The sequence below is a fragment of the Dromiciops gliroides genome, chromosome X, assembly GCF_019393635.1.
Source record: "Dromiciops gliroides isolate mDroGli1 chromosome X, mDroGli1.pri, whole genome shotgun sequence".
Lineage (NCBI taxonomy): Eukaryota > Metazoa > Chordata > Mammalia > Microbiotheria > Microbiotheriidae > Dromiciops > Dromiciops gliroides.
Genome location: NC_057867.1, coordinates 41,250,090 through 41,267,068, shown reverse-complemented (window position 1 = coordinate 41,267,068; position 16,979 = coordinate 41,250,090). Strand labels below are relative to the sequence as shown.

At 37.8% G+C, this 16,979-nt stretch overlaps 1 protein-coding gene across 5 annotated transcripts in view; it reads right to left on the bottom strand.

The window, feature by feature from the left end:
- LOC122733552 (X-linked inhibitor of apoptosis) overlaps positions 1–8,523 on the bottom strand; it is a 29,056-nt gene extending 20,533 nt beyond the window's left edge. For 2 of the 5 annotated variants that reach the window (XR_006353895.1, XM_043974027.1), the window contains exons 1-2: positions 8,414–8,477; positions 7,473–7,522 (exon numbers count right to left, since the gene is read on the bottom strand). The gene's annotated coding sequence lies outside the window, so the exon portion shown is untranslated. Of the gene's footprint in view, positions 1–7,472; positions 7,523–8,413 lie in introns of all 5 variants that reach the window. The other 3 variants (XM_043974028.1, XM_043974029.1, XM_043974030.1) reach the window with 3 other exon arrangements.
- Between the last annotated feature and the right edge of the window lie 8,456 nt (positions 8,524–16,979).

Below are 16,979 nucleotides of genomic sequence, written 5' to 3'. Positions count from 1 at the left end.
ATTTCAAGTTCAATCACCATGCCCCTCCCCCAAGTTAGGAAAACTCCTAACACCTAGGCAGAGGTGTTAAAAGTAACTTTACATTTCCGCCTATCTCTAGTTAACCCCTGATCTCTTTAGGAATGAGGCAAAATTCAGTTTCCTGGAAACAACTGGAAAAGAAAACACAGGATCATATTATAGTGTCTGTGGAAAGACAGGCTCCAGAGAGCAGAAACTCCCCCCAGCTGACCTTTCCTTGAGATTTCTTTTTGTCTGAGACCTCCTCTCTCAGAGGCCTTTAAAGGCAATGACTCTTCTCCCCATTTTCCTTCCCCATTGCAGTTCAGTACTCCCTTTGCTTCAAAACCTTTCAATCCATAGGCTTCTGAATCTCTTTTCCTCAATTCCAAGCAGGCTTCTTCCCTTTGTTCAAATGCCTAAGTGATCCAGCACTCACACAATGGCCCTGTTCACAGTTCTGAGGGAACATAATGGATAGAGCACTGGGCCTGAAGTCAAGAAGACTCATCTTCCTGAGTTCAAATCCAGCCTCCAACAGACACTTACTAGAGCTATGTGACCATGGGCAAGTCACTTCAACCTGTCTGCCTCAGTTTCCTCATCTGTCAAATGAGCTAGAGAAGGAAATGGCAAACTGCTCCATTATCTTTGCAAAGAAAACCCCAAATAGGGTCACAAAGAGCCAGACAGGACTGAACAACAAGAAAAAGGAGAGGGCTTACGTTTTGGACATGCTGAGTTTAAGATAATTCCCACCACTGCGAAACAACTGAAGAACAAAAGATGATATCAACAAGTGTCCTTGACTAGTCGAGGCAACAGAACCATAGTGGGGGGAGGTAGTTTGAATCCCACCCTTACTCTTGAATGATGAGCTCCTCGAAGCTATCTATCACTTAGGAATTCAATTCAAACCTGTGAGTGTCTATGATATGCTATTATGTGATAGCCATTGGGGTACAAAGATGAAAAAAGCAGTCAACCAAGACAATTCCAAAGAACTCATGATGGAAAATGTTCTCCACATCCAGAAAAAAAAAAAAGAACTGTGGATTCTGAATGCAGATTGAACCAGACTGTTTCTACTTTTTTTGTTGTTGTTTTTTCTCTTTTTCGAGGTTTTTCCCTTTTGTTCTGATTCTTCTTTCACAACATGACTAATGCAAAAATATGTTTAATGTGATTGTACATATATAGCCTATATTAGATTGCTTTCTGTCTTGGGGAAGGGGGAGGGAAGGGAGGGTGGAAGAAAAATTTGGAACTAGAAATCTTGTGAAAACAAACGTTGAAAACTATTTTTACATGTAACTGGAAATAACAAAATACTTTTATGATTAAAAGAAAAGAAAGAGGCAGTCAAACTTTATAATCTACTGGGGGGTGAGAGGGGTGGGAAGAAGGGACAGGGAGAGAGAAAAAAGATCAACAGGCACAGAGAGAAAAGAACAGAGATACAGAGAGAAGAGAACAGAGATACAAAGAAGAGAAACAGAGACACAAAGAAGAGAAACAGAGACACAAAGAAGAGAAACAGAGACACAAAGAGAACAGAGATACAGAGAAAAGAGAAAGAGACACAGAGAGGAGAGAGAAGAGAAACAGAGACAGAGAGAAAAGAGAAACAGAGAAGTATAATACAGAGTACAAGCAAGAAGGCAAAGTGATCTAGAAAAATATGAAAACTCCTTGAAGGTAGAGGCTATTTTTCATTTTCCCTTGGTATCCTAGGCACAGTACCTTGAATGGAGGCTATTTCAAGCACTTAAATGCTTGTTGACTAGGAGAGGGATTTTCAGAGTCTGATCGGAGGAAGGGGGAGGAGGGAGTTCATTCTGGGCCTGGGGGACAGAGTGTCTGAAATGAATCATGTGAAATAAAAGTTGGAAAAGTAGTAAGTCAAAGGTGGCACAAAAAAAAAACCCATCAAGCAGCTAATACCACTGACATTATACCTAGAAAGCTTGGGCTATTATCTAAATGGGTTATTTTTATCTGGGCAAGAGGGGGGAGAGGAAGAGTTTGAAAGAAGAAAAATAGGAAAAAGGGATTGATTACTAGTGTCTCTGGCCAAGTTATAATGGAAGAAAATACCCCCTCAATATCCATTTGGTAACTGCACTAAAGACAAATTATTTTAGCCCAGAGCAGCTACTAAAAGCTAAGGTTGTTAGGGGAGACCAGATTTCTAACAATCTCAAATCCTAAAGCTCTATTTATTCTTTCTTTTGTGCTACTGTTAGACATTCTGAGAACTATCATTTTAAATTTTAACTATTGTTAAAATTTAACAAAAATACTATGCAAAGAACAAAGAATTACTCTGAAAAGTATTAAGGATTAAGCTTATTAGCATTCAAGTATGTACCTCTTTAAAGAAGACTGAATTGGTTGGCTTTTTTTTTTAATCAAGTTTTCCTGGGTTCAACATTTTAAAAATAATTTACTCCAGGAAGTCAGAAGCTCCAGGATTCAGAGTTTGTGGACTGAACACCAGAGCCAAAAACAAAAACGGCAACAGCTTTCTGTCTGCATCAGCCACTGGAAAACAAAACAGGGGACTCTGGGGATTACAGCCAGAATAGATTAAAATGGCTGACCAGAAAAATAGCCTTAACATCTTTGACAAATGTACCTTTGAAAGGAGGGGCTGTTTAGAAATACCCATGTTATTGAAAGGGCCAAAGCAAGGCGTGCAATAGCTCCAGTTCTAAATCCACAAAAATGAGAGTAAAACCTTTCAATTGTTTCCATGGAGCTCATAAATCTCCTACTTGCTGATTACCTTGTTTGATTATGTTTGCGCCTGGAGGCCTCTGGGTGAAATCTGAGCAATGTGGACTGGCTCATTTAAGGAGTTGTAAATGTTTAATGAATGTTATCTATGCAAATTGAGAACTTACGTAAGCCTAGCATTTATTAAGTGCCTATTTGCACGTGGCACCTTACAAAGAAAATTAAATGGCAATGAAAATAAAACCACAATCGAAGGAGTTAGCACAAGTAACTCAGAACCTAACACCATACTGACCTAAATATTTTAAAAGCTATGCAGGGGGGGATATCTGGGGTAAAAGCTACCCGGAAAGCCTTGGGCTTTTTCCCTTCTGCCCCTACCCCCCCCCCCCCAGGGCCTTTCATCTTCACAGTCCTGCCTCCCTCGGCTCCCACGGAGACTGGCAGCTCTTCAAAATTCCATCAGGGTCTGTTTTGTTCTCGTACCCCTAGCACCCAAAAGGTGCCTTGCACCCGGGAGGCACCTAATAGATGCTGGACTAAATTACAAGGATAATGGAAAATCAAGCAAACTCTAAATCCCAATTCATCATCTTGGCCCACACACCAACTCCTCTTGACATGCCCATTTCTATTCATGAGTCATCTTTTGACTCATCCATTTTCCTCCCTCCTCTATTCCCCCCCCCCCTCCTCACCCCATCAGTTGACATGTGCCACAGAGTCTGGCCTCCCCCACAATGGCTCTCTTCTTCCATCTCCCTAATTCAGGTCATGATAACCTCTTGCCGAGACACGTGTAATAACCAAACGTCCTCCTTGCCCCTCCCCTTCTTCCCAAATCTCTTCTCTTTCCAATCCATAATATAGACTACTGCCAGATTGCTTTGCAAACTTTAATGCATGCCAGTTATTATGTTACTCCCTCCAGCACCTAAAAAGCCTTCACTCTCTCCTGGGTCCTCCCCAAATCCACCTCAACTCCCCTTTCCAGCATCATGGCCCACTGCTCCCCTTTAAGTGCAACACGCCTCCCTGCCTTTGTTTATGATTCCTTGATCTCTGGTCACACACACATCCCTCATTGGAGAATTCCTCCCGTTATTTGGGGCGTATCTTTAATTTTCATGAAGATTTCCCTGATGTTCCATCTGCCCTCCCCAAAAGGCAAATCGCTCATTGGGACGACCTATTCATATACTATCAGAACTTGGGAGTTTTACTTTGTGGGATTTTTTTGTTCCTTATCTTTCTTGAACCTGCAGCCCCTTTTAAGACCCCCATCAGAAAATCATACCTATCTGCTTTTTATCATCATGATGGGACTCTGGTCCCTTTAATTAAACCTACAGTTTTTAAGGTTAGGGACATTTTCTCCAAGTGAAAAAAAAATACATGTCCTATGATCAAAAAACCAAACATGCCCCTGAGAACCTTGAGAGCCCTAAATTAAACTGAAATTTTCTCTATGATGCTATCATGCAAGAAACTCTCAATTCTGACTCCATCTCTCTATCTAGTACTACCAAGGCCTATTGATTCTCTCCTTGCCATCTCTCAAATTTGCCTCGTTCTGATCCAAGCCAATATCCCATGCCTAGGTTTTTGCACTCTTCTATTTGCTATTTTCCCTGCTTCTTCTCTTTCCCACCTTCAATCCTTCATGCACACTAGGGCAAAACAGAATTTCCTCAAACATCATTTTAATCATGTTAACCCTTTGTATCTATATATGCTCTGCAAGGTAGGCAGTCCCACTTCTTGATTCTCCCACCTGCAATATTTCCCTCATTTTCAATCACTGAAACCCTCTAAGTGTTAATTCTGATTTCATTTCTATTCCTGATCAGACCACTTAATACCTAATTACATGCAACCACATTTCCTTGCTAATTGTCTCATCTATGTTAAGTTTGTCTCTCCAGCTAGGTACTGTCTAGCATTATCTGAGAACATAAACCACTCACTACCCAGCCCCCACTCCCGCCTAACAGGAAGGCCAGTAGCATTTATTCCCATTTTGAACTGGACATAGGGCTTCTTTCCCATTCAAGAGCTGACCAAATTTGACCCTACTTATTTTAGGAGATCTCCGAAGAGTAGCATAAGCAGCCTAAAAGGATTTGGCAGCGATATTGAGGTTTCATCCGATTAGCCAGTAATATCTTAAGAGACCTAAGCAATACATCTGACACCTAGTGACCCTGTATGAGGTTTTCTTGGCAAAGATGCTGGAGTGGTTTGCCATTTCTTTCTCCAGTAGATTAAGGCAAATGGAGATTAAGTGACTTGCCCAGGGTCACACTGCTAGTAACTGAGGCCACATTTGAACTTGGGTCTTCCTGACTCCAGGCTCAGTGCTCTATCCACTGAGCTATCTAGCTGCCTCTTTTTGGGTAATGCTTACAGGTACTTTTAGGAATTTTAGGCAACTTTGATTACTGAAAAAACTTTAAATGATTTAATGCTGTAACTATTCACTCCACTAAGACAATCAAGTTCCAAAAGGAGCTAGGAAACGATAGCTTTTTTCATAAAAGTATTTTATTATTTTCCAGTACAGTTTGTTTTTATAAGATTTCTACTTTCAAATTTTTCTCCCTCCCTCCCCAAGACAGGAAGCAATCTGATATAGGTTATATATGTACAATCACATTAAACATATTTCTGCATTAGTCATGCTGTGAAAGAAGAAAAATGATAGCTTTTTTAATCTGCATGGCTACTACCAAAACCTCGTGGGTTTAATTAATTATTAATAATCATTAGACATGGGGCAGCTAGGTGGCTCAGTGGATAGAGCACCGGCCCTGGATTCAGGAGGACCTGAGTTCAAACCTGACCTCAGACACTTGATACTTACTAGCTGTGTGACCCTAGGCAAGTCACTTAACCCTCATTGCCCCACAAAACAAAACAAAACAAACCCCAATAATCATTAGACATATCTTGACTTAAACTTTTTGAAGTGCTTGAGGGTCAGCAGTACAAGTCCTAGTAGTCTCTCAGATATGCATGCCATACCACTTTTTCAATTATAGTTAAATTCACAGTCAAGATTCCAACCAAGGTCTTAATGACTCCAAATTAATTACTCAATTCATGTTACCTCTCTAAAATACTTTTGCTATATATTATTTTAAATATAATTGATTATATTTTAAATGTAATTAAATAATAATAACTAGTCTGACATTCTTGCCAAGAAAATTTAAACACTGGCGTGGTTTTTCAAAAAAGAAATGACTGAAATTATATACTCTGACCTGTTAACCATATCAATGGAAAAGCCTGTAGATTAGAAAAGTATTGTTAAATCATTTGATTGTTAAACCGAGAGATTCCAGGAATCTGTTTTTTTTTTAATATTTAAAACTACATTAGAAAATCCCTGGTTTCTTTTGCAATCCTTTGAGTTTTATCTTACACATTTAAAAACATTATTCTAAGAGGGGGTCCACCACACCAAAAAGGTTAAGAATCCTGACTTAAGCCAAGCAATCGTGTGTGACGTGAATCTATAAGGGTCCTGTGGTGTAGGCAGGGGTTGTGACTAGTGTGGAAAGAAGCTTTTATTTTATTAATAATGAGAGTGGGGGCAGGGAAGTGGTGGTGGCAGTCCAGCCCTTGGCAGAGAATAATAAAAAGGGAAACAATAGGGTAGGAAAGACAGGTCATAGGTCACATCCTGACCAAACTCCTAGCTCTGGTTACTAATTTACTGTGTGACCCTGAATAAGTCATTTAACCTTTCTGGGTCTCAGTTTCCTTAATTATAAAATGAGGAGGTTGAAAGAATATAGTTCATTTATTAATTAAATTAAAGATTGATTAAGTGCTTGCTGCGTACAAAGTACTGTTGTTGAAACAAGGATATGAAGTCCAGGCAAACGATAAAGAGAAATTGGAGGGAGAAATTACTAGGATGTCACAGTAGGAGGGAGGGGCAGAGGGTGACAGAAAACTCGAGAAGGCTTCATGGAGGTAGGACCTGAATTCGGCTTTGAACAAAGGTAAGGCACACATCCGATTGTGGAGGGGGGATAAGAGAAAGAAGGGAAGGAAAGAGTCTAGAGTCCATTCTTACTCTAAAATTCTGTGATTCTTTGCCTGAATTATATTTCTAGAAGGGTCAAAAGGGAAAAATTAATACAATATCACCATGGATATCACTAATTACTTTATTTTAAAATAATATTTGTGCTTAATGCTACATTCATTAAAAAATGTTAGAAGTCACTAGATGGGTGAATTCTGAATATATTTCCAGTAGTTCATGGCTAACACTACCACTACCACACCCTTGGATATGGTACCTCTAAGACCAAAGTATAAAATCAGCTTGTTTCCAGAAAGCATGAGCTAAAAACGACACACAAAACTTTGCACAACAAGCTAATATACCATAATGCTGTGGTCATAAAAGCTTATGCTGAGGGGCAACTAGGTGGCACAGTGGATAAAGCACCGGCCCTGGATTCAGGAGGACATGAGTTCAAATCTGGCCTCAGACACTGGACATTTACTAGCTGTGTGACCCTGGGCAAGTCACTTAACCCTCATTGCCTCACAAAAAATAAAATAAAAAATAAAAATAAAAAGCTTACACTGAATCACTGGGTTCAATATTATATTCACAAACTCTTTCAAAGCTCCAAATTGAAAACTGAAAATGTGCTAAACTTAAGAAGATACACTAATAACCTTTGTTTTAACATATTCATACTACTTACAGAAAAACTGCAAATTTCTTTATAAACCCAATCTTCATTTCTTCCTCAGCCTGAAAAGGAGTGAGAATTTATGCTTTTTCTAACTGGGTGGCACGGACACAACATAGGTCAAGCCCTCCTTTAAATATCTTAAAGTATTAGTCACAGGTACTTTCCCCTTTAGGAATGCCATTTTAGTTTAGAAAACACATTTTATTCTAACATCTAGGAATAAGAATCAATAGCCAATAAGATCCATGTGGATAACATTAGCATAAAAAGAGCTACAATAAAACATAATGTAAAAACCACAAACGTTTAACTGAACCATTTAAGCTTTTAATAAATCCTTCTTAATAGATATTTTAATCTACCCCCTTCAACTAAACATGTAGTTTCTCTTTTGAGGTTGAAGTCATAGGTTAAAATAAATAAGTCAATTCAATTAACACTTAAGTGCCCACTATGTGTTAGGCAATGTTCAAGGTCCTGAGGATACAGAGACCAAAATCAAACTCTCTGCCCTCAAGAAGCTTACATTCTTTTATTTTTTTTTGGGGGGGGGGGAGATGAACACGTACAAATAGGGCATACAGATCCAACATGAAGAACAGTTTGTTATTAACAGAGGGCACATCATAAGGGCAGAGTAGAGTGGGACAGAGGCACCGGAGGACAGTGGTTGATAATGATGTGTGCCAGGGACGGGGGAAAGATGGTCAGAAAAGCTTTGGCCTTAGCAACGCATAATTCAGAATCAAAGGGTTTCTAAGTTGAGCTGTAATGCAGTCACAATCTTTACTTTAGCAACAGTAATGTTTATTTGATTATTATTCCTAAGCAAGAAGTGGAAAGTTAGAGTGAGAAAGATGAGTTCCTAGTCTTGTTTCATGGTTAAGGCCAAGGTAAGATCCTAGGGCATGTCCCATTAGAGAGGAATGAGGCATGATTGAGGTACTCACCTTGCAATTCTCAGCCAGATCACCTCTACCCCCTGGGCTCACTCAGAAAGTAAAATTCTTTCCCTGAAACCAAGCATTAAGGTCACTAAGGTCACTTGAATAACTGAATGAGCCCATTGGCTCAATGAATTATAATACTATTAGTAATGCTTCTGAGTACAATATGTGCTGGCTTTTAAATCCCAGAGTGAGTTCTGTCAATACCAGGGAACACACTAGGAAGCAGCCAAGAAAGAAACTTCAGCTGCATGTGAAACTAGACTACTTCATTCAGAATGTATTCATTCACACTGTAGCCATAAATAAGAATTTCAAATCCTTATCAATCTATTTGTTCTAAATAAATTACCTCGAGAGGCAGATGGGGGGGCACAAAATGTAGTCTCTCCTATCTTTAAGAAAGGGAAATTCTATTATCTTCAAATTCCATAAGTAGCAGTCTATTGCACATTCCTTAAACACTGTACACAGTATCAATAACATTATGTGTTGATCAACTGTGACAGACTTGATTCTTCTCAGAAATACAATGGTCCAAGATAGTTCCGAAGGACTCATGATGGAAAATGCTCTCCAAATCCAGAAAAAAAAAAAGAACTGTAGAATCTATTCATGGGTTGTTGTTTTTTGTTTTGTTTTGTTTTTGGTGAGGCAATTGGGGTTAAGTGACTTGCCCAGGGTCACACAGCTAGTAAGTGTCAAGTGTCTGAGGCCATATTTGAACTCAGGTCCTCCTGACTCCAGGGCCAGTGCTCTATCCACTGCACCACCTAGCTGCCCCCAAGAACTGTAGAATCTAGATGCACATCGAACCATACTATTTCTATTGGGTGTTGTTGTTGTTGTTGTTTGAGGTTTTTCCTTTTTGCTCTGATTCTTCTCTCATAACATGACTAATGCAGAAATATGTTTAATGTGACTGTACATATATAACCTACATATGTACTTGTTGTCTTTGGGAGGGGGAGGGAGGGAGAAAAATTTGAAACTAGAAATCTTATAAAAACAAATGTTGAAAACTATCTCTAAATGTAACTGGAAAATAATAAAATATTTACATGGAAAAAGTATATTATTCCTTAAAATACTTTTATAAAAAAAAGAAAGACTTACACCAACTCAAATTATCTATATGTGCATTTTGGTCATTAAAATGCCCTTTTATTGACAACTGGAAACAAATGCCATCTGCATAATATTTTAAACACCTTCTTATATACTCCTATTGTTTCTATATGATATTCTTCTTTAAATAAATGTACCTCCTACCAAAAAAAGTATATTATTCCTTTATAAGTATATTACTTAACAAATTGCAGCACTAGGCTTCCTGAAATAATGCATTGCACCAATGAATCAAGTAGACTGGGAGCTTCCCCTGCTTTTGGATGAAATGAATTTCTGGAGCTCACATGTTACTACTGTATCTAGACTTCTTGCTACCAACTGCATTGGTCCAAGTATAGGCCAATACCATCTAATGAATGGTTATTGACCATGAGAAGCGACATATAGTTCCTTGCCAGCCAATGCTGAATGAGTGAAGTAGGGGAAAGATGAAGACTTGCCCCACTTAGCAACTTGCTGAATTTAATCTTAGTATCTCTGCCCCTGTAAAATGGGTTAAGGGTAACAGTGTGGAAATTAGAGTCCTTTTGAGCAAGTGGGAATCAACTTCTGATGATTTGTGATACTGGAGGAGAGCAGTAACCTAGATAATCCTAACACCATTTCTTTGGGGGTTGGAAAGAGTAATTAATGTGCCATCAGCACCTATCGCCTCTATTTCTGCCTTCTGGGACTAAGCACAACAAATCTTTCCCTTCTTCTTCTTCAAGACAGATCTTAAAATACCGGAAGACAGCTATCATATACCCACTAAGTCTTCCTCCTCCAAGTCAAACATCTCCAGTTCCTTCAAATGATCCTCTGGCATAGCCCCTTCACCCGGATCAGCCTGCTTTGGATATATTCCAATTTGTCTATGCCCTCTGACCAACACTCCCAGGCTGTTCCTCTCTAAGCTTCCCCTCCCGTCAACTCTGCCTCTCATATGGGACCGAATCCTAAAGGACACTGGCTGGCACTTGATGAATGTCCTCATCTGCTCCCTTTCTGATACCTCTTATTAGTGTGTTCCTGTCCCTATCCCCATTTGAAAGAAATTCTTGGACAGATAGAGAATTGGTTACTTGCTGTTGAACTAGCAGCAAGAGAAATTATATCTGAATATGATAATTTTTTTAAAAATTATTTTTATTCTGAACTTAAGAAACATCAAATGAACTGGGGATTTCTATATATATATATATATATATATATATATATATATAAGAATAGAAAAAGGAGGATTGGACTTTATTATGCAGTCTTACTCTTCCTTTTATGTATATAAAAAATTTATCACATAACTTTCACAGCCATACTGCTTGTCTATGGTTCTTACTGGCCTTCCTTATGTTCCCTTTTCTGCATAAAAAAGATGCCTTGGGGGCAGCTAGATGGCAGTGAATAGAGCACTGGCCCTGGATTCAGGAGGACCTGAGTTCAAATTCACCCTCAGACACTTGGCACTTACTAGCTGTATGACCCTGGGCAAGTCACTTAACCCCCCCCCCATTGCCCTGCCAAAAAAAAAGCCTCAATGACTTTTTCCCTACCTTATCCCTACTCCCTCTCTACTCCATGCCCTACCCTCTTGAAACATATATAGTCAAGCAAAATACATTTCTACATTCTCTGAATTAGAAACATTATGCCTTATTCTGCATCTTGAGTAGATCATTTCTCTCTCATGAGGTGGAGAATAAGCTTCATCATCAGTTACTAGTTATTGCACTGATGAGAACTCCCAAGTCTTTCAAAAATGTTTGCTTTATAATGTTCTGATTGTATAAATTATTTTTCTGGTACTACTCACTTCGCTCTGCATCATTTCATAAAGGTCTTCCCAGGTTTCTCTGAAATGATCCATTTTGGCTTTTCTTATAGCATTGTATTCTATAACAATATACTGTTATTTATAGCATAGTATTGTATTAACAACATATTGTTATACATTTGTATAGCATAGTATTCCATGACATTTTTATATCATAATTTGTTGTTCAGCCATTGCCCAAAAGATGGACAACCACTTACAAAAAGTGATACAAATAAAATATTTTTGTATATGTGAATCCTTTCCCACTATTTTTTGCTCTCTTTGGAGAATAAATCCAGGAGTGGTATTGCTGAGTAAAAGATATACATAATTCAATGACTTTTAGGTTATAATTTTTTCTTATATTTTAAAGAGGCATTTTTATTGATGTCTTGATTTTTTGTACCATCAAAATTTCCCACAGTATCTCTCCCCACCTGCTTCCTAAGAAAGTTATCCCATATGACAAATACTATTTTTAAAGAAAAAAGAAAGAAAAAAAATCAACAAATACATAAAAAAAAACCCCTGAAAACATACGCAACGTACCACACTCATGGACTTCCCATCTCTGCAAAGGGGTGGGAAGGAAGTGTTTTTTCAATAGCTCTTCTTTGGGACCAAACTTATTCTCCGTTAATTTTGCAACATTCACTTTTGTTTTGTGGTTCTTTCCATTTATATTGGTGTAGTCATCATGTATAGTGCTTTTTTTTTTTTGGTTCTGCCTGCTGTACTCTGAAAATCTTTTCATGCTTCTCTATAGTCATCATTTCTTATTGCATGGTAACATTCCATTATATTCATGTACCAGTTTGTTTATGGACTACAGTTTCAGACCACTTTCCAGAATGGCTGGTTTAATTTGTGGCTCTACCAATAGGCACATGACTGAGCCTGCCTTCCCTTAACCCTTCCACAACTGTCATTTTCCTTTTTTGTCATCTTTGTCAATCTGATGGGTAAGAGATGGACAGAGTTGCCTAAATTTACATTTCCTTAATTATTCATGATTCAGGATACTTTTTCACTTTTGTTGACATTTCAAGTCTTTTCCTTTGAAATTTGCCTATTTGTTGGGGCAGCTAGGTGATGCAGTGGATTCAGGAAGACCTGAGTTCAAATCTGGCCTCAGACATTTGACATTTACTAGCTGTGTGACCCTGGGCAAGTCACTTAACCCCAATTGCCTCACCAAAAAAGAATTTTTTTAAAAAGCCTATTTGTTGCCTTTGATATTGAGACTGGGAACTATATTGGGAAATGGTTCTTCTTAATAAATTTAAATCAAAGAAATTTGCTGCAAAGATTTCTTTTCCTGTTAGATTGCTTTCCCAGGAAGTTTTGATCAAATAGTTGAGTCCTTAACCTAGTAGCTGGAGTCTATGGAGTTATGGAACACTATAATACTGTGTGTGTTTGTTTGTTTCATATGTTGTATACCTAATATGCTCCACTTATCCACCTCTATTTTTTAACCAATGCTGAATAGCTTTCATGATTACTGCTTTGTAACATAGTATGAGATCTGGTACTGCTAAGTTCCCTTCCTTTCCACTTTTTTTCATTATTTCCCTTGAGATTCTTAACTTTTTTTCCTCCAGATTAATTTCACTTTCTTTCTAGCTTTATAAAATAATTCCTTGGTAGTTTGATTGGAATGGAACTGCATTGAGTTAATAAATTAACTTAGGTAGTATTGTCATTTATTACATCGGCTTGGTCTACCCAACAGTAATTAACATTTCTTCAATTAATTAGGTCTTTATTTCTGCAAACACTGTTTTGTAGTTGCATCCATATAGTCCCCATATATGGCTTATTAGATAGACTCCCAAGTATTTTTTATATTCTGTAGTAAATTTTGGATAAAATTTTTCTTTATCTTTCTGCTGGGGTTTGTTGGTAATATTCAGAAATGCTGATGACTTATGTGGACTTATTCTTTGTTCTGCAACTTTGCTGAATGCATTTTCATTTAATTTTTAGTCGACTCTTTTTTAGGGTTCTCTAGATAGATGATCATATGATCTGCAAAAAGTTGTACTTGCTTCCTTTTAGCTTAAATCTTAAATCCCTCTATTTCTTCTTCTTGTCACTTTGCCATAGCATTTTTCACACTATGTTAAATTACACTGGTGATAACGGACATCTTTTCTCTGCTCCATCTTATTGGAAAGGCATCTAACCTTTCTCCATTACAAATAATGTTCACCCTTAGCTTTAGATAGATACTATTTATCATGATAAGGAAAAGTCCACTTATTCTTCCGTTTTCTGGAGTCTTTTAAAAGAAATAGCTGTTGGATTCTGTCTAACAAAATTTGGGACCTATCAATATAATCATGTAGTTTTTATTATTTTTGTTATGAATGTAGAGTATTATACTGACAACTTTATATTGAAACAACCCTGCATCTTGGTATACATCCAAACTGATCATAGTATATAAGCCTTTTCCATGACAATTTTTTTTTTTTGCGGGGCAATGGGGGTTAAGTGACTTGCCCAGGGTCACACAGCTAGTAAGTGTCAAGTGTCTGAGGCCGGATTTGAACTCAGGTACTCCTGAATCCAGGGCCGGCGCTTTATCCACTGCGCCACCTAGCCGCCCCTCCATGACAATTTTAAGCCTATTATTTTATGGTAAGATCTAATAATGAAATAAAACCTGAAGTTCTTTGTAAAAGCTGTCATCTTGATAGATGGCCTAGTACAGGCGAATAAGGGCCAAGTATAGGTTCTTGACTATTTCTAGTCTGATATACAGACTAAAGCAGATCTGGCCTTTTAGACAGATGCTGTTTCAATCAAATAATCACACTATTAAAATATTTATGTTCTCCAAATTGAAATTCTAATCTTTGTTTAAGCACATGAAATTTTAAAAAGCTGAATTTTTAAAAATATCCAGCTGATTTTCATCATAGTAGCAACACAACACATTTGTTCCTTCAAACAAATCTTGTGTGAGCCCAGTGGATACCCAATGAACCCCTTTTATTCTACCTGGGGTCTACCTGTGGTGAATTGTAAGCGACTAAAGATGAAAATCATATCTGCTTTTTGATCAAAAAAGAAGAGGGAAACCCAAAAGCTTTTAGCAAGACTGACTGAAAGAGGCAAGGAGGAACAAAGTAAACACAGTTCACTGAACTGTGAACTGTGAATTTCAGTGAACACAGATACCTGACGAACTGTGGTAGGTTACCATATGCTTTTAAGATGTCTTGCAACTTTTTATTTTAAATCTGTTTCTCTGCAGCTATTAAAATTTGTTAAAACCCTTAGAGAAGAAAACAAACTAAGGGGGTTTCTACTACTTGTTTCAAAGACAGCAAGGCAGGAGAGTAGTTGATAACTTTTTGTTCCAAGGATATCTGGAAGAGCAGGAAGTCAAATGCAGACCAGGTGATAAAGACAGAAACGAGCACACTGATCAAGTTTTGGGGACTTTGTGGAAAGGGAAAAAGGGGGTGAACATTAACTGGGAGCAAACCCAGAGCTAGTAAAGGTCTCAAGATTCTGTTCTTACAGTTCATTTACTTGCTAATCCTGAAATGGGAGAGCAAAGGAAAATCTAAACTAATGGAAAGGCTTATATTTGTGTCAATGACTTTCCTTGGGACTTTCTCCTTTTCCTGTAGCTTTCTTCATCGTCTTTTGTGACTTCTTCGGCTTTTTTTCCCTCCTCTCATCCACATTCTGTATGTAACGAGTCATAGCTAATTAAGGCCCACTGTACCTCTGTCTCTCACTATAGCCCTCTGGGCAATTCTGAATCTTCAGAGTGTAATGTTCCGTGATTCACAGCATTACAGCACCACCAGAAGGATACTGATGTTAAACAGATTTGTTTCTCTCAGAGAGAAGTTTGGGATCACTGAAAACAATTCACACTTTCTAAAAATCAAGCATTTATTAATCACCAACTATGTGCCAGAGATACAATACAAAAGTCAGACAGATCTTTCCTTCAATCTGACATTCTACCAGAACAGAACAAGTTCAGAGATAAATAAATACTTATCTACACGAGAAAAAGGAGGGAGGCATTAAGAACTAGGCGGACCTGGAAAAGCCTCTTGAAAAAGGCTTCCTAAAGGGAGGTAGTCATTTGTCAAATATGAAGAAAGGAGGGCTGAAAATATTGTTTCATTTCCTAAAATTAAGTGATCACTGGTGACCTGTGAGTATAACTTGAGTAAAACTGTATGTAAACCAGATTAAAGAGGATTAAGGACTAGTGAGGAAATAGTGACAGCATTCTGGCAAAAGAACTCCAAGCCACTTCATACACTATTATTCTTAACTTCATTTTATAGGGAAGAAATACAGATTAAATGAGTGCAGTCCCCGTTTTTTGCTACTCATTGGGCACTACGTGATTTTAAAAAATCCAATTTATTTCACGTCTCATAGTCAATAACCCTTCATTCATTAAATAGTACCAGTCAATTCCTGGATAGATGCAGCTAAAAGAGCAAGCAGTCTGATACAGTGATAAGCAAGTTCCAGAAATGCATTACTTAAAACTAAGGGTTGCCTGTCACCTTAACTTCCATTCCATTAGATTCAACATGTATAAAGGCAAGCCCAATGTAGCAGAGACTTAGAATCAGAAGCCTTAGGTGAGTCCCCAATATAGCACTCACAAGTTATGTAATCCTAAACCAGTTTTCTAAAACTCAGTTTTCTCATGTGTAAAATGAAGACTAATTCTTGAACCAGCTTTGACATTTTTCTTCAACTGAAAAAAAGCTACTTAAAATGGCTTTATTTTTTTAATTAATGAGAAATAAGAAAATTCTAGAATTAGGCCTCCTTTTCCACTGCTAACATTTATCACACTGAATTCTCCCAGCACAAACCACTGATGCTGCACTCCACATATCCAATCAACTGCTAGGTATTATCTATTCTACCTCCATGACATCTACAGAATCTTGAGATCTCGGACTGTTAAGTTCCCTTCCTTCCCACTTTTTATTATTTCCCTTGAGAGTCTTAACTTTTTTCCTCCAGATTAATTTCATTTTCTTTCTAGTTTTATAAAATAATTCCTTGGTAGTTTGATTGGAATGGAACTGAATGAATACATTAACTTAGGGAGTATCGTCCATTTTTTTATTATATTGGTTTGATCTACCCAACAGAAATGAACATTTCTTCAATTATTTAGGTCTTTAGTTCTGCAAAGAGTGTTTTCATATAGTCCCCATACATGGCTTATCAGACAGACTCTCAAGTATTTTTTATATTCTGTAGTATATACCTTCTCTCCACTCACAGGGACACCACTCAAGTTAAGGTCCTCTATCACCTCTGCCTACATCATGCAATAACTTTTTTTTTTTTTTTTTTTTTTTTTTTTTTTTTTTTAGGCAATGGGGGTTAAGTGACTTGCCCATGGTCACACAGCTAGTAAGTGTCAAGTGTCTGAGGCCGGATTTGAACTCAGGTACTCCTGAATCCTGGGCCGGTGCTTTAACCACTGCGCCATCTAGCTGCCCCTTGCAATAACTTTTTAATTGGTTTTTCTGCCTCTAGTTTCTCCTCTTCTCAATTCATCCTCCAGAAAGCTATCAAAGTGTTATTCCTAAAGCACAGAACTGTTTGGTCTTGTTAGATCCCTGGTAAATA